Source organism: Mytilus galloprovincialis, chromosome 3 (genome assembly GCF_965363235.1).
Source record: "Mytilus galloprovincialis chromosome 3, xbMytGall1.hap1.1, whole genome shotgun sequence".
Taxonomy (NCBI): domain Eukaryota; kingdom Metazoa; phylum Mollusca; class Bivalvia; order Mytilida; family Mytilidae; genus Mytilus; species Mytilus galloprovincialis.
In genome coordinates, this window is record NC_134840.1 from 42,317,047 (window position 1) to 42,344,456 (window position 27,410).

Below are 27,410 nucleotides of genomic sequence, written 5' to 3' on the forward strand. Positions count from 1 at the left end.
CAATGACAAACAATGTAATAGTATGAACTGGATGTAAGATCATAAGTATATACACATAGTTATGTTTTGATTTTTCAAAACGAAATGCTATATTACTTATCCTTAATATAGTGTTTTGTCATCAAATTAAGGCAACAGAAGTATACCGCTGTTCGAAAGTCATAAATCGATTGAGAGAAAACAAATCCGGGTTACAAACTAAAACTGAGGTAAATACATCAACTATAGAATAAACAAGCAAACAACAGAAACACTGATTTGCAACAGCAAAAAAAAACGACATTGCAACACACACAGAAACGAACTATAAGAGAGCAACTGTCATTTTCTTGACTTAGTACAGGACATTTTAAGAAAAAAATGGTAGTTTAAACCTGGCACTTTTATTGCAATGTTTAATATAACACATAAATGAAAACATTACATGACAGGACTACAGCACAAATAAATGCAAGAACATTCAGGACAGAGAAAGATATAACAACATGTAAAACAGATAAAGGAATACTGATTTACAAAATGTATGACGAAATGATTTTTTTTAGTCCAGATGCACCGAAGAGATTGTAGTCCTATATCATTTTTTTTTGCCTATCATTGGTATTTTTATCGCACCATTTGAAAAAAGGGTGTGATACATATTTTAAAATCATATTCAGTTTGTAAAAGTCAATTTGACATGTTATATTTAGTGGAAGATGGTCAAACCGTGGTAAGTAACATTCAAAGGTTGAAAGGTCAAACAGTTATTACTGGTATATGAAACAAAAGAAAAAATGTTCTGACAAAGAAAGCAAGACTCCCAGGTATGATTGATAACAAAACATGTTGAGAATTTTCATAAGATTAAACCAATTCAGATGGAAATAAATAGCGTAAACAAATTAATAAAGTAGTTTTTATATAATTACAACAGATTTTTTTAGAATAAAGTAAAACACAAAAATGATAAGTTCATCTCATTAAAAAAAATAATATTGACTGTAATTATCATTATCATCAGTTTTACCATTATTATTATTAGTATTATGCTTATAATTATTATCATAAAGAAGCACTGATCTTTATTTAAAAAATGAAATACAGATATTAAATAGTTCGTAGCCATCATAACGAAATGATGAAACAAAATTAGTTACTAGATTTGAAAAGGAATAACATTTAACATGTAACAAATAAACTGCAAAAATAAGTAAAATATCTTCAAGTAGAATAATACATCCCACATAAAACATCTGCAAGTAATGCTGTGATTTACTTGCCATTCAGCTTTATATTTATAGAAAATACACTTTGCTTGTGCATGTGATCTTTCGCCAAAAATATTCTCTTCCAAAATTACAAAATTCCTTTGTGCTGAGTGTACGAACAAGGCACTAGTTACATAATTAAAATCTCATTATAATTACCCAGACAGAAACAGCAGAATTATCTTAAGATGTGCAGCCATTGGCAAAAATTTTGGAGACTGCTTTTAAACTTGGCAATATTGAGAGGTATATATTATATATACTGTGAGAATCAATTGTAGAAGTTAGATTTCCTACTACGTCACTGCTTCGATGATACAAGAAAAAGAAATTGTTTGAATAATCATGATAACAAAATTTTGCCTTTTTATTCAAAATAATAGAGTAAAATGTACGAAAGTAAGAAATTATAGTTTACGAAAGAAAAATACGTTGCATTTTTTTTATAGTGCTATTTTATTTACCATGTAATTTTTTACTTATTTGTTTTTATTTTTTTGTGTTTAATGATTTTGTTGTTTTAAAAAGTTCGTAAATTAAGGTACCACCATGTGTACATACTGGATTATGAATAACCGTTTTAAAGCAAGTAAAAATTAAGAATATGTTGTTTTCCCTTAATAACTTCACATAAAGATCATTTCATATAAAAGAAAAAAGTTAATTTAATCATTCTTTAACAGGTCCTACATAATAGAAACGACTATAAGATTGGTTAAACATTAGAATGAGGTTTTATAATATTTTAAGGTGTCTTCATCTTTGCCCATTTTTTTTATCAAATTGTCTGATGCATTAAATTGTTATTGATTTTCCTTGTGTGTGTTCTTTCTATATATTTGCCAAGGGTTAACTTTTAAGCACTACTGTAACAAAATCGCTGTGTTGCGAAACTGTTGGTCTTAACAAGTACATTAAAGGTGAGAAATACTAGAGAGGAGTGAGTTACAAATACCGCAGTTAGAACTTCTTGAACCTTAAAAAGTCGATGACGGAGAACTGTGTTGGCCTTAAAGTTTATAAAAACAAAAAGAATATAATATCAAATACAGTCAAACCTATATATATAACTGTAACTCTCATATCCTGCAGAAAAAAAAATATAAGAAAGGTGACTTTAAATTGAGGTTCAAAAACGCATAGGTTTAACTTCAGCAGGACAAGTAAAGGATAATCAGAAGAGACAAGATTTCTCTTAAAAGAGGTGACACGTATTACGGAATTAACTGTACTGTAATTACATTTCCCTTCATCCTTTATAGGATTGAAAAATAAACTCATCATAGGTACCAGGATCAAAATTTTGTATTTGCACCAGACGCGCATTTCATCTACAAAAGACGCATCAGTAACGCTCGAATGAAAAAATAGTTTGAAAGGCCAAGTAAAGTACGAAGTTGGAGAGCATTTAGGAAATCATATTTTCATAACCACCGATATGTTTTATTTGTTGCTGAATTATTGTGTACGAACATTTCCTAGAACATTATGACACTAAGTTATTAGTTTTGTTAACGGAAATAGTCTACATATTGTCATTTACGTAAAACTTCATCTGATTTCCGATTGATATTGTTATGAACATGCACTCATGAAATATTAATAATTAACAACTAAATATGGCCAATATATCATTTTTACGGTTATTGCTATTAACCGACTAATTAGTCAGTTAATTTAGACAATTGCAAAATCAAAATTATTAGAAAATGTATTATCCCATCAATTAAATAGCATACAAAATAGAATAGTCATTACAAATACATTCAAATTATATACTGATCTAATATAAAGCATTTACAAAAAGACAAAAACAAAACAAATAGGTACTACAATCTTACATTGGGTCATACAAAATAAGATGCTTTTTTTAATTTTTGCTTCCCCATCAGAATGTCTTTGATCTAATAAGCAATATTGAGACTAGTTTCTTCTTCCCTTATAATTTGTAACTCATTTTTTTTTAATTATTAATTGTTGCAACCTGTGATGATTTGTTTCTCTGATAATAAATGTACTAAAGTAATGACCTTTTGACAACACTTATTGTGCATAGGCCAATGACGATTTTCCCCCACATATGCATGTAGAACGCATTAAAATCGGAATAAACATTTTAATTTATACCAAAAGATCGGAGTGAGTTAGTATCTTTTCTTAAGATCCATATTTCAATACCTTCCTGATTTAATGATATTTTTTATAAAAGATGCGATTGTACTTCAGCTTATAAATATTCAGCGTCCTTTAGGAAAAAAACTATACTGCCCTTTGAAATATCGTTTCTATGTTTTGGTCTAAAGGGTACCTGGTGATGGGTTTATTCTCGGATTATTTTGTGACACTCGTGTTACTCGATTCTTACTTTTCTATGTAGTGACTCGTGGACTTGTTTGCATTTTTCTTTTGCCCATGGTGTTAGCCGTTGTTTTTTATTTTTTTGAACTTGACTAGCAGTTCTGTATTTTTGTTATACTTTTTGTCTACCGATTTATAGATTTCTCTGTCCATTTGAGTCCTCTTCCTACTATAAGTATATCACAAGTTTAATTTCATGCAATCCAATGAGTGTACTTTGAAATGTTATAGGTATGACAAAAAATATTTAGTTTAAATTCATTCCCTTTTGGCGCATCGTTTATATTTTACATTCAATTAATAAAGACATATACAAAAAGCAGTTCTTAGAAAGCATGAATTTTAGATTTGTTCATAAAAAAAATGATAATGCTGACAATAAGAAGATATTAAGATAACTGAAAATGTCTGATACAGTTCTCAATCTTTTTTCACCCGATGTCCAAAATCAAATGATTGATAAAACCCAGGGTCATTCGAATATTTTAAAAAGAGACATTGTACTCATTAAAGATAATTTTTAAATTCGTCATATATTCATAAAATAAAAATGTGTTTTAGTTTTTTTGCATTGCTGATGATGGCAATTTTACAATATTGCAAATTTACATTTTTTTTGGATAAATTTTCATAAAGAGAGATCTACAAACAAATTGATTAATTTGCACCAATAAGAAAAAAATATAAGACATCACATAGCTTTAATTCCGATACGATTTTAAGATGCATTCATTTGTGATTTTTATACTCCAAAAAACACAAAATCACAAAAATACTGAACTCCGCGCGGGGGGAAATTCATAACGGAAAGTCACTCATCAAATGGCAAAATCAAAAGCTCAAACCCATCAAACGAATGGACAACAACTGTCATATGTCTGACTTGGTACAGACATTTTCTTATGTAGAAAATGATAGGTCATAGCATGTTTTATAGCTACTAGCTAAACGAAACGCGTGTTTGGCGTACAAAATTGTAATCCTGTTTTTTGCTGAGTCGGAATTGGCATGACGGGTAAAGCTTCCAAAGCAGACAACGATGAATTGTCGACGCACCAGGTCTCGCGCCTTTTAAAGTCCATGCAATCACTTCGGCTTGTATAAGTTTTGTTGATATGTCTCTTATAAATCAAATATGTGATTGAGCACCGGTAAAATGTTGGGAAATGTCATACTAAGGTTGTGGCCAAAGGATCTCATCTATATATAAAGGGGCATTTATGAATTGCCAATATTGATTTTTTTAAAGTATGTTTCCTTGGGTAATTTTGCTTAGTTTTTTGTCTTCTTTCATATTTAGATTCAAGAGACGATACAGTTAAAATACATGAGATCAGCGAATTTTTTTGGCATTGTATAAGGTATTGTTCATTTAAGCTATATAAATAATTCAAAATCAGGAGCAAAATATTGAGAAAAAAAATCAAAACATGACCAATGATATATCTTATGATTATCTGGAATTATTAAAAATGGGACAATCGAGACACCCTCTTTGGTTAGACCTGCGATACGTTCGAACTGTATGACAAAACATTTTGGGTTAGACTTACGATGCCTTCAAATTTCTAAGAATATCCTTTTCGGTTAGATACATTTGTACTCCAGGGAGCAGCATTAGATTAAATTTTTCTGTAAAAGAGGGACGAAAGATACCAAAGGGACAGTCAAACTGTAAAGTATACGTACTCAGAAATTTAATATAATGTTGTTTTTTTTTCATAATGATATAATTATTATATGAAAGAATTATCTTCAAGTGTTTATTATTATTTTTTTAAAATTATCCATCATCATGACTATTGAATAGCTGCTATGATCATAAAGTAAACCCTTCTGAACAAGATGGATTGTGAAATGAACATTTACTGTAGATATGTCATGTACAAGTTCGTTTATAACCGACAAAACAAAACAGGTAAACATTAACCGGGTAAGTATAAAATAAAACAAAGGTGGGATACACAATTAGAAACTAAAAGGAAATTTAAAAAAACAATAAGGATTTATTTTTTGAAATTATTGAAAGTATGCGGACTAAACCATATATAAAGGTATTTTTTTAACATCTTCTATTGTTAATTGTTATTTAGAAAATAAGAAAAAACATGTGCTACATCATAAATTAATTTTAAAAAGCACAGCCATCTTGACATCAAAAAGTACTAAATCATTAAAAGAAGAATGGTGTTAATTTGACCATACACAATTATGAAAAGAAAGAAACGTGAAAACTTGACAATACAATAGGATGAAACAGTCTATATTTAAACACATTTTCTTTAACTAATATCATGTTAAGAATCAACAGACAACATAATTCATAAATTCAAAAGACAAGCCATTTTTGACATTGCATAAGGTTCTAAATTATGACAAGAAAGAAACGTTAAAACTTCATACAACGCAGATTTCTAAACACGTGGTTGCTCATTATTTTTCTGAAATAGTGTTTCACAGATGAAATTCAGTGAAATAATTTAAACAAAATAGTACTCGAACCCGTCTTTCATATGTTACTGGGATTTTACCATTGAGTTTGAATTTTCGAAAAAAAAAAATCTTCAAAACAAACAAAGAGGATATGAAAGAAGAATCAGATTGCAGGTATGTGTTTTAGCATTTATTCAAAAAATCTATATTCAAATAAAGGCAACAGAATTATACCGCTGTTCGAAAGTCATAAATCGACTGAGAGAAAACAAATCCGGGTAACAAACTAAAACTGAGGGAAACACATCAACTATAAGAGGAAAACAACAAAATCACAGTAACACTGAAGTGCGACGGAAAAAACATCAATGCAACACACACAGCAACAAACTATAAGATAACAACTGACATTTTCCTGACTTGGTACAGGACATTTTAAGAAAAAAATGTTGGGTTAAATCTGGTTTTAAAGCAAGATAAACCTCTCACTTGCATGACAGTTTCATCATTAAACCCAGTCGTATCCTAACTATAGGTGAAACAATTATATAGGGTAAGGTTTTTTCACAATGTTTTATGTATAAATTGTAATCATTTTGAAACTTCATGTTACACTTATATTCACTTGAAGGATAAAAAAAACCACTAAATTATAACTGATATATAAACTCCAATAAAAAGTGTATAATGTATGTTCTCAATGATAAACTGAAGACAAAAAATTAGGATCTACACACCTATTAAATGTTGCTTAAAAATATTTTTTACAATATATGTGTTACGTTGAGTACCTGTTTTTGAACAGACAATAATTATTCTTATGGGAACCAACTGTGCTGTTCTTATTTCCCTTTATTTGTTTGATGCAGATTTCATATAAGAGATTCGAAAGAAGACTGTAAAAATTGATGACATCACCTTTAATTTCCAACAATATAGATAATGCCTTCTCTTTGAATAATTAAAAGATTGGTGACTATGACCGCATATATACCATTTAACTTCAAATAACGGATGCCACCGACATAGTTATGCTTGTTTCATATTCTGACTTCCTTTTAGAATTTGAAATAATGATCAATTTCTGATAGAAGAGATGATTTCAATGTTCCCAATATTAAGTTTCCATAGCTTGTGTTTTGTTGAATACAATTAATCTATTATGATTAAGATTGTAACACAATTTTTGACATTTTTACCTATAATATCTGTTAACACATCGTTATTTATAATCCAATTTTATGCGACTGTCATACAAGTGAGAGGTTAAGCTAGCTTCAAAACCAGGTTTCATCCACCATTTTCTATGTAAGAAAATGCTGTACCAGTTCAGGAATATGACAGTGGTTAACCATTCGTTTGACGTGTTTGAGCTTTTGATTTTGCAATTTTGATTAGGAAATTTCCGTTTTTAATTTTCCTCGGAGCTCGGTATTTTTGTTGTTTTACTTTTTTCTGCAAGTATAAAAGATGTCATCAGGATTTGGTTGACAATGGTTAAATATCTGTCTCATAGATTACAAAGGATATGTTCCACATGTCGTGTCTAAAATTCCGTTATCTTGTCATCTGTACGTCGGTTATTGGGGTTGGGGGTATGGTTGAAAATGTAAGCACTGCCTGTTTTATGTTAGTTTACGGTTTTTACAGTTATTGATATCTTCTCCTTCTCTTAGTTAACACTTCTGAAGAAAAAAGAATTTTGACAAAAATACAATGTTTTAACTCAACAATCAAATGATAAACAAATGTGTAAACAGTTGTCAATAACCAAAAAAAAAACTCTCCAAACAAGACAAAACGTTAAGATATGACACAAGACAATGCCTAACGAGGTTTTCAGTACAGATAGGTATATTTCATTTTTATGTGGAGGGTTAAACTTTATTTTTGTTTTGGTCATTGCCATTTCCTATGGCAATCGCGTTCAATTGAAAAACAAAACGTGCACAAAAGAGAACAACAAAAAAGTACAAGAAAAGCACATAACTCTAAAATCACAATTTGAAAGAGAAAAAAACTCACAAAAAGATTTACAACATTATTCCGTATTTAAGATTTTCACAGCTTTCGAAACCAATCCCAAAGAATTAAAAAGCATTTGATAATGAAATGATTGTTCGTTTTATTAAGCAGTGTGAATGAAATTGACGTAGCACAGTAATTAACAAATGGCAAGACATTCAATTCTTTCATTTATAGAAGAAGAAAACAATAATGATACATTTAGTATATATGCTATTATAAAAAGATAATAAATAAACAATAGTGTATTTAAATTTTACAGTCATCAGTGGTGGCATGTTCTTCAAAATGATAACCATGTGGCCAATGTTTAGTCAATAACAAACCCAGATCATATAAAACGATGACAGATTGTAAATATCTACCACTTATTCCGCAACAAATAAATATAAATGAAATATATTAAATACCAGTATATGTGTTGGTTGAAACTGAACTTCGATTAAATATAACAAAGAAAGTTAGAGGTTCTGTAAGTAAAAATTGAAAATTAAACGTTATATATTTCATGCATCCGGTGGTGTTTTCTGGATAAACCTTAGTCAGGAACGCTCATATTTAAAAGTCAATGATGTTTAAGAAGCGAAAGTGCTATATGACCGAAAAGAAGCTAAAAAAAAATAGCCGAATTCATCTAAACTTTGCCTGAAGGAAGTGAAATCTTAGTTTCTTTTCAATTTAATAGAACAGTTTCTTTTAAATCATGTATAAAGATCAAACAGTAACACCCCCCCCCCCCCCAATATAGGAATGGCGAACTTCTTCGGTGCGCCACAAGAAACCCAAATATATTACCGCTCAAAAAACAAAAAAAAGAAATTGAGAATGGAAATGGAAATAGGAAATGTGTCAAAGGGACAACAACCCGACCAAAGAGCAGAATACATTATTGATTAGATTTTAACAAAGTATCATAAAATTTTCAATAGGGATTTAGGTGTAAAAGTGGATACAAATGTGCACTGTATTCTGTAGATATGAATATGTCTGTCATACAAAAAGTAAACCCAAAATTCATTCGGATGAAGATCTAATAAAATAGAATACGAAAAATGTGTCAGTAAAGTTCTGTGAAAGTTTAAAAAATTCTGTATGCAGTTCAGGAGAAGTAGCTGATACAAAAGTTGGTAGGACGAACGGACAAATGAAGGGAATGGCTCAAACATAACTATATGTGTGCCTCCTATAATTTCTGAAGGTAACTTGAAATTGTATTTTTTTCTCCATTTATAAAAATGTACTGGCGAAATGGCTTAGAAGTATGCATTCATTTTTTGGGAAACATAGATAAAAATGGAAACATGAATAAAAATCCATTATTACGAGAAACTAACGGAAATGTCAATTTATGCGTTTTCCTCATCTCTATTTACTAGTTGCTTATAGATACGTTATTGAAATTTTGTCCACTGCAACGTTTTCTAATTTTTTTTGTCCTGGTTCATCTTTGGTGGATTGACGTTACTGCGTGTGCCACCTTAACATTACCATGAGGTAAATGTCGTACAGTGATAGTGATATTTTTCTACAGAATTAAAGGTCCTGTTGTTGATAAAGGATAATGGAGGAATCTATAATTGTACGAAACTTGGGAAAATATTCATTGAAAATATTAGAATGACTTCTTAATTTAAAAATTGAAAGCACAAATTATTCAAATAAATCTGACTATGCAATTGGTCAAACATATTTGAACAGAATCCTTAAAATATAGTATCGTTGAAATTAACAAGCGATGTTTATATGTGAAAATTTCAAATGATTGCTTATATCAAATCCCATTATATGTGATAGAGAAAAGGTCGTCTCTGTGATAACTGAGCCAATGTGTAGTAAACCTGGATGGCATCATTTAATATAGGTACTACTTTCACAATTAACATTTGTCTGTAATTTCGTTTGTTTAGAAAAAGTCAAATCTTCAAAACCTGTACCAGAATAAAAGCACACAACCATGAACGACAATATACAGTTTGACACCATTCATAACACTGAAATCATTGAAGTTAATTTCTAAACAATTGAAGATTTATGCATCTGAAGGTTGAAAAATCCAATTATTTTTTTTTGTTTTTTTTTTTTCGTTTCCAAATATTTTCTTAAATGTTTTTGTGTTTGTTTATCTCAAAACACCAAACACATACAAACAAGCGGATGCAAACCAGAGAACCATACAAATTTTGACTTTCTTAAACAGATCCTATGACCGACCTTAACCATGATAACGTCGACATAACAAATAAAATATGGGTTAAAAATCACATTTATGTTGCCACTTTAATAATTGTGGAGTTTTCACAAGAACCCTTTTGATTGCCACTTTTCCTGAAAATGTAACATATAGTGCAACCCAAATGAGCAAAACTCATACCGCAGCATTAGCTATAAAAGGCCTCGAAATGACAAATGCAAAATTAATCAAACGAAAAACTAACAGACTAGTTTAGGTACAAGACAATTGACGAAAAAAACATATATGATACACTAACCCCGTCACATGTCCTGTAGACGGCAAATTTTTGAATGACACTGTTATATTTATTTACAACATTACCAGACTCAAGACGATTATAGCAAAAATGCCCTGAGTGTGTAGGTAAAAGAAATATATTTTGACAGCTTGATTGTTAGCTGAACCGTGAAATCATAATAAGGTTAACTATACTACCCTTATTTTGGAGTAGTCTAGTTCTACAGACAGATAGAACGATTATCTTTCGGACTAGTGTACTCTTAAAAGAGAGTAGTTTATCTGACCTAATAATGACTTCACGGTTCAGCTACCAAGCAAGCTAACCAACCTACACACTGAAGCTGATGTACTATGGACTTACTTACAATGATTATTTATTTATGTAGTTTTTGCTAATAAACACATTACAAAAAAAAAAAAAAAACCCTACACACTGAAGGCATTTTGCTGTAAGGGCTTCCATTTTAATAGACACATGTCTGTTGTTTAATACATTATGTTCTCCTGTACACTTCGTTTTGTATAATGGTCCTGTTAGTCGTCACTTTTGCAAATGATTTCTGAACCACTTCTATAAACAAACAAGGTTGTCGTTGCTGGATGAAATTATTTATTAAAATGCTGGATGAAAATCTTATAATAATAAAAGGATTATGTTGAAAAAACTGCAAACAGCTTGTGGCAAGAAGAATTAAAATATGATTCTTTGCCCACTTACATTAAAAAAAAGACAGTCACCACTAACGAGTGTTATTCAATTGATATCAAATCATTACAACACCATACTTTTTTGTTTTACAAATTTACATACCGACATATTCAAAAGCCAATGATGGGCAACCTACCAGGATAAAAAAGTTAAATAACAAAATTTCCGAACTCCAGAACAAATTCAAAACGAAAAGTCCATAATCAAACGCTCAAACAGATCAAACGAATGGGTCACAACTGTCATATTCCTGATTGGTACAGGCAGTTTGTAATCAAAATGTTGTTTTTTGAAAATTTGAATGTATAAATTCTAAATTATTTAATTTGACCCTGACTAATAGGAATCCGTAAATAAAAATAAATAAAATACTCACCGTTTCATTTCAAATGAACAATAGCTATAGAGAACAGATGGTGGAGAAATGATCTTATGATTGTCACCTGGTTCAATATTGTACATAGAAACCAAGGCATCAATAGTCATTGTTTATTGTGTTATTAAGCGGTTTGGAAAGGCTATACTATAGCACATTATATGCTACCGTGTGTTAGGACAATATCAGTACCCAAAACAGTTATGTTGTTATGCTGTCATACCCATCTTTTATCTTATATTATAATAGTATTTAATGTTGGCAATTGTGTATAATAATATAGCAATGATTGTACCAGTCGGTTTCATTTTTCTCTATATTGTATATTGCTTGTTGGACGAATACAACCGTTATGATTTTTTCTTAATTGTTTACCAAGTATAACAATTCCTTTGTTTTGTGACTGTGTGCTGCGTTCACCTGAAGCAAAACATGTACATAGCGTAATAGTATGCTTGTTTCTTGGTCAAACTGATTATTTAAGGAAGAGCACATAGAAAATTACTAGCTAAGTTTTTACGTCTCATGTGAGCATACATCATGGCAAATTAGAAAAATCCAGACGAAAAAGGGATAGGTTGCAATAATCCAGCCACAAGCTTTATTAGATTTTGATAAATCTGCCTGAAATTAAAAATTATGTATGATATATTTTTTTCAATGTTTAATGTGCCGATCGAGCAATAATTGGGTTAAGTTGAGTAATATCGAATGTCACCTGTTAACAATTGGTCCAACTTTTTAATGCAATTATCATGACCTTCTTAAAAAATTGTTATATTTACTCATATTTATGCTTTCGTTATCTTTATTAATTGACATAAAACATAATCGCTGCACCGTTATATACTGGTATATACATACGTGTCGACAGCGTATATATGGAAGTATGCTGTAAAATGGCGGAGACGAATAGATTAACCTACCGAGAAAATGGCTTGCAAAAATGAAAGGTAGGAAAGTTTAATAATTTTCTGTTAATATCGATTAATGCATAAGTTAGACTGATCTATATTTGCAATAGCTGTTCAATTATCTGTAACAGACGGCTGGCAAGAATCTCTAGGTTAATGTAACCTATAACAAAATGGCGAAAGGACCTTATTTAGCTATTGAGTTCAAAAACAGATGGCGTAAGCATATTTGCTTCTACCAAATGCTGTTGTGTATGTTTTGCAGGAAATCAACAATACGTTAGTAACAATAAAATATTGGTAATGTAAAGAAAAAACTAAAGAAAACATTGAAAAAAAATTGAAAACAACACGTGAAACTTATACACTACAAAAACAAGTGGAGAATATTTCTTCATATATTCAGTTTATTCAAATTTTAAATTAATTTATTTCTATCTATTAGTTGTGTTTAATGTGAATATGTGTAAAACAAATATCATGAGAGTTCCTTTGAGATTACAAATGTTTGAGAAGCAATTTCTTGGAGATTACAAATATACACTTCTAATTTAGGAACTTTCTCTGTTTCAAATTAAGTTGCTAAGTTTTAAAACACGTTGTTTAGAAAGACAATCAACTGAGGAAATGGACTGTCTTTTAATTCTTTTTTTTTATTTTAACCTTAGTTATGACTTGGCTTAAATCTTTCAGAGAACGTTCGAAAAGGCCTTCAATTTATATATATATATCTATATATATATTATCTCCTGCTCTAATCTACCTTTTTTACGTACTTTTTTTATATCACACCAAACCAGACCTTACCCAACACACCCGCCCCAAATCGGCTTAGATTGCTTCGGTAAGATGTTTTTAAATATTTTTCAACATTGGCATCGATTTAGTCGTCCATTTTCGATTCAAACGCAACTAACGTTGACAAAACACGGGTCTAGAAAACTAAATTTTAAGCCTGCAATTTTTTAATGCTTCCCTTTGAAAAATGTTGATTTAAGTGTCTTGAAAGTACTAAATGGCCGATAGCATTTCACATAATATTTTTAAATTTATAGTTTATAAGGTTTGTTTTCAATATTTTATATCACAATTTGATTTTCTGGTGAATGGTTTTATTTTTACGAATCTCCATCAGTATAATCTGCTTTCTGTTACACTCCTGGTATGGATTTTACAAAACTTTCTTACGAATAAACACCTGTAATAAAATATACCCTTGTCTTTTGAATTTCTTTTTGAAGATTCCATTACATGCATCATATTCTTTAGATACTTTTTCCGTTATCTAAGGATTTTATGATTACAAAAATGGTGCATAACAACTATTCCTGGAACAAAAATATAAATGTATACGAAATTTAATTACAACGTTTTTAAAATACGAGTTTCATTGTAGAGCATTCTATCATCATACAACTTTGATTTGTTTGTAATTTATTTAAGGTCATGGTACAGTAAATGGACTGTGTCACAGATTTTGGTAAAATTTTGCATAAAACCTTGTTTGTTAAAATATAACTGAACATAGATAAAATAATTGAATTCTTTCAAAATAAGCATTTGCATGGAAATCACACATTATATGTGTTCAAATCATTAAATCTCCTATTTCAAATCCATAGATTTTTCTTTTGAAAAAAAATCTGTTTCAAAAATATAAAATTCTGTTTCGTTTTTCTGTCCTTATTTCCTTATTACTTTTTTTTTAATTTCAAAATAAACAAAATCGAAACAAGGTTATATAAATAAATGAAACCGTTTGAATTTAGACTCTTACACCTAATTTATACCGCCACAATAAGTAAAATATTTATATTTTCCTAATGAATCTTTATTAATATTGTATTTGAATTCCGTTAAGTATCTTCCAGTTATTAGTTTCTAATTGTCCAAGGAAATAATTATTGTTCAAGTTTAAAAAGATATAAAGAATTTTTTATTGCCAGCATCGAGATTACAATATTTTTTTACAATCCTTCAACACACACATTTATTCGGCCAAACGACACTAGTACCCTTTAAAATTATCAGGGAACATTGATAAGATTCGAGACTAATATGGCAGATAATTCTTATGATAATGATGTAGAAATGAATGACAAAAGACAATAAGAAATATTTACAAAAAGAATTCATAGAAATTCAAAAAGGATTCTACACGTGCAAAAAAAAAGTCAAAGAAAGAAGTGAAAATAATCTTTTAGTTACAATACTGAGGTTAACGATACATCTCATTAATCTAAATTTGTAAAACTTAATTTAAAAACCATTTAAGGAGATACAATAGACTGCATCATGAAAAATATAGAAACTTAAAATCTAAGAAGACGTATTCCTAACAGAACCATAGACTTAAGTCAGAAGTGTGTAACAAAGCAGATGTCAAGTTAGAAGTGTATAACAAAACATGTGCGGGGTCAGAAGTATGTAACAAAACAGATGTCAAGTTAGAAGAGTGTAACAAACATGTGCGAGGTCAGAAGTGTGTTACAAAACATGTACCAAGTGAGAAGTGTGTATCAAAGTATGGACATAGGCAGAAGTGTGTCAAAAATTATGTACCAAGTCAGAAATGTATATCAAAGTATGGACCAAGTCAGAAGTGTGTCAAAATTATGTACCAAGTCAGAAATGTGTAACAAAGTATGTACCAAGTCAGGAAAGTGTAACAATAAAAGTATGTGTCAAGGCAGAAGTGAATAACAATGTACACACCAAGTCAGAAGTGTGTACCAAAGCATGTAATTAGACAGAAGTATGCGATTTAGTATGCACCAAAAAGGAAGAGATGTGGAACAAAGTATACATCATGAAGGAGGAACCACAAAGTCAGAAGTGTGTAACAAAATTATGCACAAAATGCATGCACCAAAACCAAAGTATGGGACAATGCATGAACCAAGTCAAAGGTATGGGACAACACATGTAGCAATTCAGAAGAATGTGACAAAGCATGAAAGAAGTCAAAGATATATTACAATTCATTCAAGAACCCTCGCAAAAGTATGTGGCAATATATTAACTACGTCAAAGGTATGTGACAACATATGTACAAAGTCAGAAGTACGCGACAATGCATGAACCAAGTCACAGGTATATGACAGACAATATACAAAGTCAGATGAATGTGATAATGCATGAACTAGTCATAAATAAAGGACAATGAGTTTATTATGTCATAAATAAAGGACAATGTGTTTATTATGTCATACATAAAGGACAATGCGTATACTATGTCATACATAAAGGACAATATGTGTACCTGTCATACATAAAGGACAATGCGTATACTATGTCATACATAAAGAACAATATGTGTACCTGCATACATAAAGGACAATATGTGTACCTGCATACATAAAGGAAAATGTGTGTACTGCTATGTCATATATAAAGGACAGTGCGTGCACTTTGTCATACATAAAGGGCACTGCGTGTACTAAGTCAGAAGTATGTAACAATACATGAACCAAGTCACAAATAAAAAACAATGCATATACCAAGTCATAAGTAAGTGCTAATGCATCAACCAAGGCAATGGTAAACTGATAAATGAAGCAAAGCAGATGTATGTGACAATAAATGAACCAAGTTGAAGTTATATGACAATGCATGAACCAAGTCGAATGTATATGACAACACATTTACGATATCAGAGGTATATGACAATGCATGAACAAAATCAAAGGTATTTGGCAATATATGTACCAAATAGGAATTTGTGACAATGCACGAATCGAGTCATTAATAAAGGACAATGCGTATTCCAAGTCAAAATTTTTTTCACAATGAATGCACCAAGTCAATGGTATGTGACAATTCACGAACCAAGTCACAGATAAAGGACAATGCATTACCAAGTCAGAAGTACATTGGTATGACAATGCATAAACCAGATCACAGTTAAAGAACAATGCATGTACAAAACCATTAGTAAGTGATAATGCATGAACCAAGATAAAAGTATATCAATTCATGAAACAAATTAGATATATTTGACAATGCATGAACCAAGTTAAAGGTATGTACATGACAACACATGTATCAAATCAGCAGTAAGCAGTATGTTACAAAACAACATGAACCAAGTCGAAAGTATATGACATCACATGTACCAAATAGGAATATGTGACAATGGATGATCCGAGTCATAAATAAAAAACAGTGCATATTCCAAGTCAGAAGTTTGTGACAATGAATGCACCAAGTCAAAGGAATGTGACAACATATGTACCAAATAAACTTATCATAGATACCTGAACCAAGTTAGAAGTATGCGATAATGCATGTAATAAGTCATAAATAAAGGACAAAGACTTTACTGAGTCGTCAATAAAGGACAATGCGTGTATTAAATCATAGAAAAGGACAACGAGTTTACTGATTCGTCAATAAAGGGCAATGGGTGTACAAAGTCATAAATAAAAGACAACGAGTTTACTGAGTCTTCAATAAAGGACAATACATGTACTACGTCATAAAAAAATGAGAACGAGTTTACTGAGTCGTCAATAAATGCGTGTACTAAGTCAGAAGAATATGACAATTCATCAATTGAGTCAAATGTATGTGACACAATGAACCAAGTCAAAAGTATGTGGCAATTCATGAACCAAGTCATAAATAGAGAACAATTAGGGTACTAAGACCGAAATATATGACAATGCATGAACCACGCCAGAAATATAGGACAAATAAATTTTATTTTATAAGTTATATCATATAAGCCAATAAATTAGTAAACAGGAAATATGGATCAATGCATGTAATAAGTCTGAAATATAGGAAAACCACGTAAGTCGGAAGTATTTGATAATAAATGTATCAAGACATATGTATGACAATGTCACAATACATGCGATAAATGTATCAATTCAGAACTATTGGAAAGTACATGCATAATATAAACGTGTATGACAATGTTATTGCGCATGATCCATGTTACTGGAATGATCTTAATCAAGCATACAAAAGCAATCGCGTAGAAAGCTAAATACAAAAGAAAAAGCAAATGAAGCATCACAATCCCGTCGAAATTATCTAAATTACCTAAATCTTTAAATATACAATGTCCACAATGCATCCTGAACCAAGTCAAAAATTAAGGGCAACATGTTATAACTAGTCATGAATATAGGATAATGCTAGGACCAAGTGAGACTGATAGACGTTTGTTGGATTCTTGAAGGACTATTAAAATTAATAGTATCTGTATATGTATATTTCAGTGTTAAACAGGGATAGTTGTTGTTCCAGATAACTTTTGCAGTTACCAGTAAGAATATAAAATTATACCACTTTTAGAAAATTTAGTTTGATAGCATTCTAATATAAATAAAATATATTCAGGGTTATGTATCATAAAAATAGAAACCAAATAAGATAAAAAAAAAAACAAAAAAAAAAACAGAAAATACACATAATGTACAACATACATTATTACGAATAAGCCACAATACAGAGACACTAACGTATGAAAGTTTCTACATCATATTTAAGTGTATGTTTAAAAAGAGAGACTTTGAACTTGTTGTTTTGTATATCATTTAGCAATTAAGAGAAGCAAAAAATAAGAGTGAATGTCAATTTCTTGTCAAAAAGCGTTGTAAAATTGTAAAATTGTTTTTAGATCCGAAGATAATTTAAAAGTACAAGGTCCTGTTTTACCGATAAAATCAATTTTAAAATATACAGGAGTGCAGCATACAGTAAGTCGACCATAGGTAAATAAGTATCATACAAGTATAAATAATTACAATTCAAGTAATGTCGAATAAATAATTACAATTCAAGTAATGTCGAATGAATAATTACAAATCAAATAATGTCGAATAAATAATTACAATTCAAGTCATGTTGAGTAAATGATTACAATTCACGTGATGTCGATTAAATAATTACATTACAAAAATGTTGAATAAATACTAAAAGTAAGAACAATACCGTAACACAGATAAAAACTCTTCTCGTTTGTGATTTTTGTATATCAATTTCATTTCCATCTACCAAAAAGATCGAAGAACTTTTTAGATATCTTATAAACAGTTGAAGTGACATAGTTTTATATCAGTACTTTCATTAAATGTGCTTTGACTTATTGTTTATGTTTTAAATATATGTGCAATGCACTTCAAATTTGTTTTCTTAATACTGCAGATAGTTTTCTCCCAAGAAAAAATAACAATAACATCTTAAAGATTTTAACACCGACAGGATTTATAAGAAGCGTAACAACTTGCCGCCATGGAAGAAGTATATACTTGCTTCCCGCACACACGTATCACCAGCTGTAAAATCGATAGCTGCAAAACAGTGTTTTCGTCCATTACTCTGTTGAATGATGCACTGATATTGATATTTTGCCTTTTCTGATACTTTGTTGAATGCATGCATTTTTTAATGCAAACCTGTTCGCAAAAATCATTGTGTTACTGTTTTTGGAAACTGGCATATCAGCACGATTCAATCCCATTAATTTGCATTTACTGTTTACAATTATAAAATTTACACTACATTCAAATATGAAAAAGTATTATTTAGCTTGAAATTTAGGAATAAGTTGTCTCCCTTGATATTTTGAAAAAATTCACATTATTTTTTTCTAAAAAAATCACCCAAACCGTATATTCTATTTTAACATATTATCATCAATGCTTTGGATGAGAAAATCATATGGCTGACCATTTCAGACTATATAAATACACTATTAAAACAATTTTTACGAATATGTGTGTAATGTGTATGAGAATTATTTTGAAAAGAGACTGTAGGTGTCATTGCATTGGTTCACAATCTAATACCTTTGATATTCTGTTAATATATGACATTATGTATAAGAACATTTCCATATGACTGCTCATGTGTTATATTGTATGTAAATTGAAAGTTAAAATAAAGACAATTTATGTAAATATAAAAAAAAAATCTAATTTCGACTGGATACTAAGATTTCACTCATGAAAAAAATAATGAATAAAATACATTATTTTCAGTGTTTATATGTTTTAGTTTGCATCTATAAACGTTGTTATTTACAAAAATTACCTGGCGTTTGCTTCATATTAACTAAAGATACAAAATTATTCCGAATACAGCTGCATTTTTTTTTATTACTGTTAATTTAAAAATCGTTTGGTGTTTATCAGTTTATGTTTGTTGACGTCTTTTACTTAAGTGCCGATCTGCCTAAGAATCAGGCAGTGGTGAAAACATGACAAACAAAAACCCACTCAATTTGACAATAATTTATGTTCAAATTGTAAAATGGTGCACGAATATAATATTCGTTTCCTTTTCTTGTTTTGGTAATTCAAGATATCATTTGGTTGAAATGCACTAGAAAATAAAAATTAAGGGGAGCTAACTCCGTAATTTGCTATCATTCCAACCAAAAGTTAACTGGAGATTTCTCGAATTACCAGACACGCAGAAACAAAAGACCTACCATTATTAACTCAGGATGAGGGTAACTTCAAAATAGGATGGTTAGGTCGGTGGGTTTTTTTCGGCCATGTTTTGAATTTTTTCTAAATTGCCTGATCCTTACAAAGACTGGCACTTAACTTCTTCCATTTGTCCGTCCACATACAGCGAAAACTCAATACAACAATGCAGTTCTTTATTTTATAAAATTGTTCGGTTTATCCATTTTCAACATCTCTTCAAAATATAGTAAGAAATAAAAATAAAAGTTGAGAATTTAAAGTATAATGATATCCATTTCCAAAAACTAAGCATAACGTTATCAAAAATTGTAATAAAGTCAGGAATATAATATTTTTTTATCAAATAGTTCGTATCTATGTGTGTTGGCTTTTGTTTTTGTTGCACTTCGGTATTCCTGTTATTCCTTTATTTTCCTCGCATAGTTGATGTGTTTCTATCAGTTTTTGGTTTGTAACCTGGATTTGAAAACCAGTATACTATTGTTGTCTTTATTTATGTAATTTGAGTCACATTCACATACACACAAAAAAAAAACAAAGGAAAAAGATTGTGTAGTGCAAAGTATGTCACAATATGTATTTCTAAACTAAAGACTTTATTTAGATATATTCTTCATAATTTATGCCCTTGAAAAAAATATTTTTAAACAAAGATTCATGTTTTAGTCGGCAGTCCACCGTCAATTTTCTTTTACAATAAAGCTTACTCAATATAACTATAAAAATTCCCATGTATGTTATTCATTAAATAATAATTCAACAAGACAAAATTCGGTACTAGATTCAAACAGTCGTGTGCTACATACTTTTATAATCTTTATCCTGGTATCTATGATGAGTTTATTATGAACATTTCAAGGAACTTTTTTTCCTGTTTATGCTTATATTTTTTTTTTCATCACGGTAAAAAGCGCACTAAATAAAAATATTAAAAACTTAAAAAAGAAACCGTAGATTTTATTTAAATAAATACGACATTGCACTTTTTTTTACCAGAATTCGTTTTATTTAATATAATCTTCAAATGAATTTGTTTTGCTTAACTGTGATTTTATTTTAAAAGTATTTAAAAAAGAAAGACTTTGCAAAATACCACTTGAGTTAAAAGTCCAGTATACTACTGCCTCAGATCTATTTTGGTATTAAATACTGGTGTTATATGATAATGAAAAATGTATACGCGGTCGCAAGTTTCCTTGTTTGTTTGAATGACTTTTGTACCATTGGCATGTTTGACAAAGTATGAATCTAGCCTTGACTGGTAGCATGCCTTAGGCAAAAAAACATGTACGTACAATCTTATTTTAGCTTTTATTTGTCTCTTTTACATTGACCTTCCCATGTTTATGCCATAAATTATCAAAATGTTCACATGTCTTTCAACAAATAAACGTGTTAAAATAAAAATCCGAAAGAAATAATGAATGACTTTATACATGTGAAAGTGATTCAAAACAAACCAGAAGATGTTATTATACATGTAACAGTAAATTCACATCTTAATTGTTTTTATATAATGTCAAAATCGTCTTGAACAAATTAAAATTTTGAAATTTAATCAACCAAATGACGGAGAAAACAATGAATAGTTATATATATAACAACCGTTGTCAATATAAGTTGGTAAAAAATAGATTGGTAAAAACAAAAATACATATTTTTAAATTATTTTATTGTTAATGCAAGTCTTTTTTCTCCTATATTGAATAAACGTAATTATTAATAAAATTATAAACCCGAATGTGAAGATATGGGACAAATAAGTTTGAAGCACAATAATATGATATATTGATTCATCATCCTCTAACATATCAGAATTTATTTTAACCAAAATATTAGCAGCGAATGAACAATTAAAATCATGAGTGTATGTGAATTGCCTTTATGCTGTTGATAAAACAAAATGCCTTTCTGTACATATTTGCTTTGCAAAAAATACTGAAAATAACAAGAGGACTGTGAAAAAATAATTAAACCATTAAAAACTAAAAACCACATGGTCAAACAGAATTACGAATAGACAAACAACAATAACAAAACACCATCCAAGAAACTAATGAATGGTCAGTACCAACGACCACTTAAAACATATAGAGGGGTTCCGGAATGGGAAACTGATCCTACTCCATAATTGATACTCTTCGTGCTCGCATGGCAAGTAAAGAAATCGGTGATAAGAATGTCGTGAAATTTAAGAAAGCGGAGTTATGAAAATATTTATAAGATTACACACGAAATTTAGTACGTGTTACTTTCTTCGTATGAGCATGTTTATAATTTCACAAATTATGTACCCTCCTAATATTAAACTCTAAGAAATTTGAAAACCGTGGTAACTTGGCAAGTAGCAAATTTAAATGTCTTTGAAGAGTACGTTGTATATTTCGTTTGCAAAGTTAACTGTTAACTTGTGTCGCCGAATATCCTCATACATTGTAAATGTCCATGTTTTTATTATTATTAAAAACATCACAGCAGTTGTGTAATATTATTCGTTGTATGGATATATAGTAAAATAAATCTTTGAAATGAAGTTCAAGTTCACCATAAACATGACCACAGAATCACAACTATATAATCCGCTATTGCGGGGAAACGTTCTTCATACATTCGTGGTGATGATTAAGTTAACATGGATAAACTTTTTTGCTTCGAGGTTTTGAATATTCAATCTCAAATCCAGTTTCGTCTCGTCTGTAGACGGAATATTTTTAATTCATGAAAGTCGACACTCAATGAATTATTGACTATTCTAAAGCTATTATTAACTGTATTGATTGATCTCTGAGTGTTACTATACTATCCAGCTCCATAATCCATATCAGTATAATTGGTCATTGGATTTTCCGTGTGGGAGTATGGGTATTTTTTTCTTGGCATCAAGGTTTTTCCATGGAGGTGTTTGATTAATTATTTAATTTTTTAAAGTTAAATAATTAATGAAAGTCTAAAGGTATATAGTTTGCTAACCAATAACAAACGTGCTCTTTTGACATGCAAACATCTGAAGGCTGAAGTTATTTCAGAATAAACCACTTTCACGTTGCAGAAATTTTGATTGCTTGATTACCATTGTTTTCATTAAATCTTGATAATAGTATGATTACTGGACGATCAATTAGTACAAATTTGGTTAGAATTATGAATGAGTTACTTCCTTATATTATGTTAAGATGATAACCTACCATGGTTTGTAATATACACCACAAGGTAAGAGAAAGGGAGATGTGAAAGTATTGCCAATTACACAGCTATCCACCAAAGACCACAGTGCAATGATTTGAATAAAAACAGGGTACGACTTTATCACTGTTGTATTTAATGCAATTGAAATTTATTTTTCTAATAAGCGTTCTTCAAAGTCTTAAAAGAGTTAATAGGTAATAGACCGAGTTACCGAAAGTCACTAAGGACTTAAATGGAAGGGTGTATGGTATTGTCCTATATATGTTATGAGTTAATCAAGCGGTTTATATTTTTGCAACATCCCTATATAAGAACTAAACCCAACCTACCAATTAATGAATAAAAGTTTTCCTTACTGGAATTGTGTAGTGACATTTATTCGGGTAATGTTTGCTAAGAATGAAGTAAAACATTTCAATGACATAGTTTATGCATGCAAGTTCGTTATTTGTGAATACCATGAATAACTAGTGACTTTCACTTTTACAAACAAATTACGAAGTGATTAAGTATAAAAAAAAAATATTTAGTTTACCTTTGATCAACACATTCCAGAATTATCTGTAAATTTCTGAGAGAATATTAATTTTTTTCTTCATTTGTCGAGTTCAGGTTATTTTTGAGAGCGTGGACATTTTCTTTTACTTTTGTACACATATATTTCCTGCTTTTTGTTGTGCAAAATATTCATTTTCGTGCTGTTTTGGAAAAGGTTATTTTTCCAATTCTAACTAGTCCAGAATATTCATTTCCAAAATCTTTGCGTCTCCCTTCCCTTCCAAATCTCATGAGTGTCTTCAAAAGAAAGTAGCTATATCATTAAACTGTACTCCACTGCAAACCAATCAGTATTTTTGTGTTAACTAGTTTCTGAAAATTTTCAATGTTTCTTTATTTCCCAAAAGTGACTGTTCTAACTAATAGCCGTCAAATACATTATGTATTATAAGTTTTTTTTTTATTATATGAAGAATGATTCTAAAATATATAACACAAAGAAATGAAGAACCGATTATTTTTCTTAAATAAATACGGATATTTTTACAGCTTTTAACATTTTTTTAAAAACTGTAAGTTAAGTTCACCGTAATTGATACCTACGTTTCAATTTTAAATTTTCGTTTCAAAATTATGTAATTTGTACTGAAGCTAATGTTATGACATTTTTGGTTATTTTGATATTCTGAAGGTTAGGCAAGTCACACGTGATGTGTGGTATTTGATAAGTTTCAAACGTTTATAATAAAAATGCCAATAGAAAACATTTAGGCAAAATTTGTCATGTTTATGGTTCATAAAAACTAAAATCTGTTTTGAATGCTGTCTTGATATAGTCTTTATGTTCCAATCACATTAATATTTTTAAGTTAGGTCAAATATCATTCATTATTTATTGTTTATCTTGTATCTTTCTCGATCACCCCCCCCCCCCTTTTCCCCCCAACTTTTCTCCAATTAAAACTAAAAAATAGTGAAATATCTTTATAAATTTACAAATGTGAGATATCAATTGTTTGACATATATCTATGAGTATTACATCTATGGTTAGAGATATCCATCAATTTAACATTCAGTTACACAATGCAGTTATCCATAAGTTATGTGTTTCGCTCAAATCTCATTATTGCGATTTGATTTAATTTCTTTTTTTGTATTAAGTTCTCTCATCCTTAAGATAATGACCATTAAATCTATCATTGTCTGTGTAAATGCAGCAAAGTTAAACCAATAAATAGTTAAATACTCATTAGATTTAACATCCTCTGTAAATATTAGCAATACGTTCTGCAGATCCATATAGAATATCATATTGCGTAGAAGTCTACGTCAGTCTGTTATGACGTATCAATTTGTCGGCAGTATTTCTGGTTAACCACTACTTATAATATTATGCATTTATTTATATTCCATTTATAGCATGCAATGTTTAACTTGTTCATAGCAACTGAATGCTGCAGATATCCCTCAACAACGTAAACAGAAACATTATTTACCAAGTACATAATAACTATATAGTTCGGTTTACAATGCTATATGACTACATGTCATGAATTTTTTAGTAATATCGAAAACGGAGAGGTTCACAAATATTTCAATAAGTAATTTAAGATATGAATAACTGTATACATTTTAAAGATTTGAAATGCCATTCAAAGGTTTGCAACTGACTACTGAACATATTTTTAAAACAAACGTATCTCTAAAACAAGAGATAAGTTAAAAAGTTAAGGTTAATTGCCGATTAACAATCTATCAACTTATACAGAATACAATTAAAACAGAAAATTATTTTCCAAATTGAATCAGAACCCATTTCAATTTTTTAGTGCAACGTCATGACGAAAAAAATAGACGTAATGGCTAAAGGCAAGTTTTATGACGTCACATTGACCCTTTGCATCGGTAAATGCCAAATTAAGAAGTTGCTAATTAAGCGTGTCGTGTGTCGTTTTGTGTTTGTATTTTTTGTAATTTATTTTGAATCAGTCGCACAACAACTTCTTTAGATTAAAGAAAAAAGTCCTTACCTTCATTTAACTTTCCCGTTGTAAACACAAACTCTCAATATACACAAAGCATGGACAACTTATTGATCTAACACCCACGCAATCCCATTATCAACAGCCGAAGAAAATTACATTCATTTTTCCTTTTATCAGTAGCAAATTTCCAATATAAATCAAAAAAATTATAAATTGTTATTCCCAAGTTTTCTGTGTTCACTGAATACATACTTTATATTCGTAAGTAAGTCAAATGCTTGAATTTCGCCTTATTCCTTACTATGACTAAACTTCCAGTGTTAATGACAGTAGAAGATTCTTTTATCTATCGACAGATATTGTACTACAAGCTCTTCCACGCTTTATTTTTACAATTTGTTTCTATTTTGAGATTATAACTCATCATTTTGTTACTATTATTAGTTTCTATAATCACGAAAATATGTTTTATGTTTAAAACATCTATTTCTCGTTTAATTATATTCTAAAGTAGATATTCTAGTCTTTCGTGCATTCACTTCGTTCTGTTTATAGCATTGCATGAAGTTATGGATACTTTTATTTGTAAACTTTCTTTACATATTCAGCAGTACTGATGAGGTAAGGTCATATACAAAAAAAGACTAAACTGTGTAAATGGTGTATTTGTTATATATAAAAGAAGGACGAAAATTTCTCAGGAGTTTTGGTCCTATATGCTCTTCAACTTCGTACTTTATTTGGCTTTTTTTTTTAAATTTTTGGATTTTAGCGTCACTCATGATGAGTCTTGTAGAGACGAAACGAATACAAAATTTAATCGTGGTATATATGATGAGTTTGATCACGCCTTTCAAAACTGTAACTTTGATGTTTGAAACAAAAAATTTAAAAAAAAAAAAAATTTTAAAAGTTTGGCGGTAAACCTGCTATGCAACTTCCGATACCTGCAATTAGGTGTTCTTCGTGTTTTTACTTTGGAGAAGGGTTATCCGATGAGGACAGAATACATCAGTTCCCCGAATGTGGATAAATTACATCAGTTCCCCGGTTGTGGACAGAATACATCAGTTCCCCGGTTGAAAGATAATAGATGGTGTGATTTGGATACATTTAGGTGTTAAATAGAATTGTAACTGGAAAATATTTTGTATCGTGATAATGACAGGTTAATTCTAAATAATCCTAGAAATTTAAATAAAAATAAATAAAAAAATAAATAATTTTCGTTGTGTTTGTACACTGATACACAAGTTTGAATCCCAAGTTATCTTAAAGTACGACAAATATGAAAAACTGTTCATACAATTTCTGGAAAAAAAAACCCATTTATTTACAAAGTGAAAGCAGAAGTCTCAGAAAATCTTACCAAGATTGATAGTGAGAAAACACCGTGTTATTGTCCAAAGGAATCGAGATTATTTTTTTGAGAAATGGTAACAAAAAGGGCAATATGGGTAAACAATCAATTAATTCGAATAAAACATTACAAGAATTTTTATAAACTTTTGACTAATTTGGTCATTTGTTTAGCCTGATACCGGGTATATAAAATTTCATTTTATACGAAAAATGAATTGCATCGTAACGTTTCCGTTGTTGACTATAGAATAATTCATTTCGGAAAAGCGAAATGCAATACATATATTATAAAAGTCATGCAATTATTTTATTTTCAAAATTGTAACATCAAAAGTAAATCACAAAAGTACTTAACTCAAAGGAAAAATCAATAAGGAAAGTCCCTAACCAAATGA

General features: G+C 29.9%; 1 long non-coding RNA gene across 2 annotated transcripts in view; it reads right to left on the minus strand.

Annotated features, from left to right (window-relative positions):
• The window catches only part of LOC143066422 (uncharacterized), a 46,040-nt gene extending 20,055 nt beyond the window's left edge, over window positions 1-25,985 (minus strand). Inside the window, exons 1-2 of one of the 2 annotated variants that reach the window (XR_012975612.1) lie at window positions 25,699-25,985; window positions 23,705-23,964 (exon numbers count right to left, since the gene is read on the minus strand). This is a non-coding gene — a long non-coding RNA (uncharacterized LOC143066422). The remainder of the gene's footprint in view (window positions 1-23,704; window positions 23,965-25,698) is intronic. The other variant, XR_012975611.1, reaches the window with a different exon arrangement.
• Window positions 25,986-27,410: the final 1,425 nt, after the last annotated feature.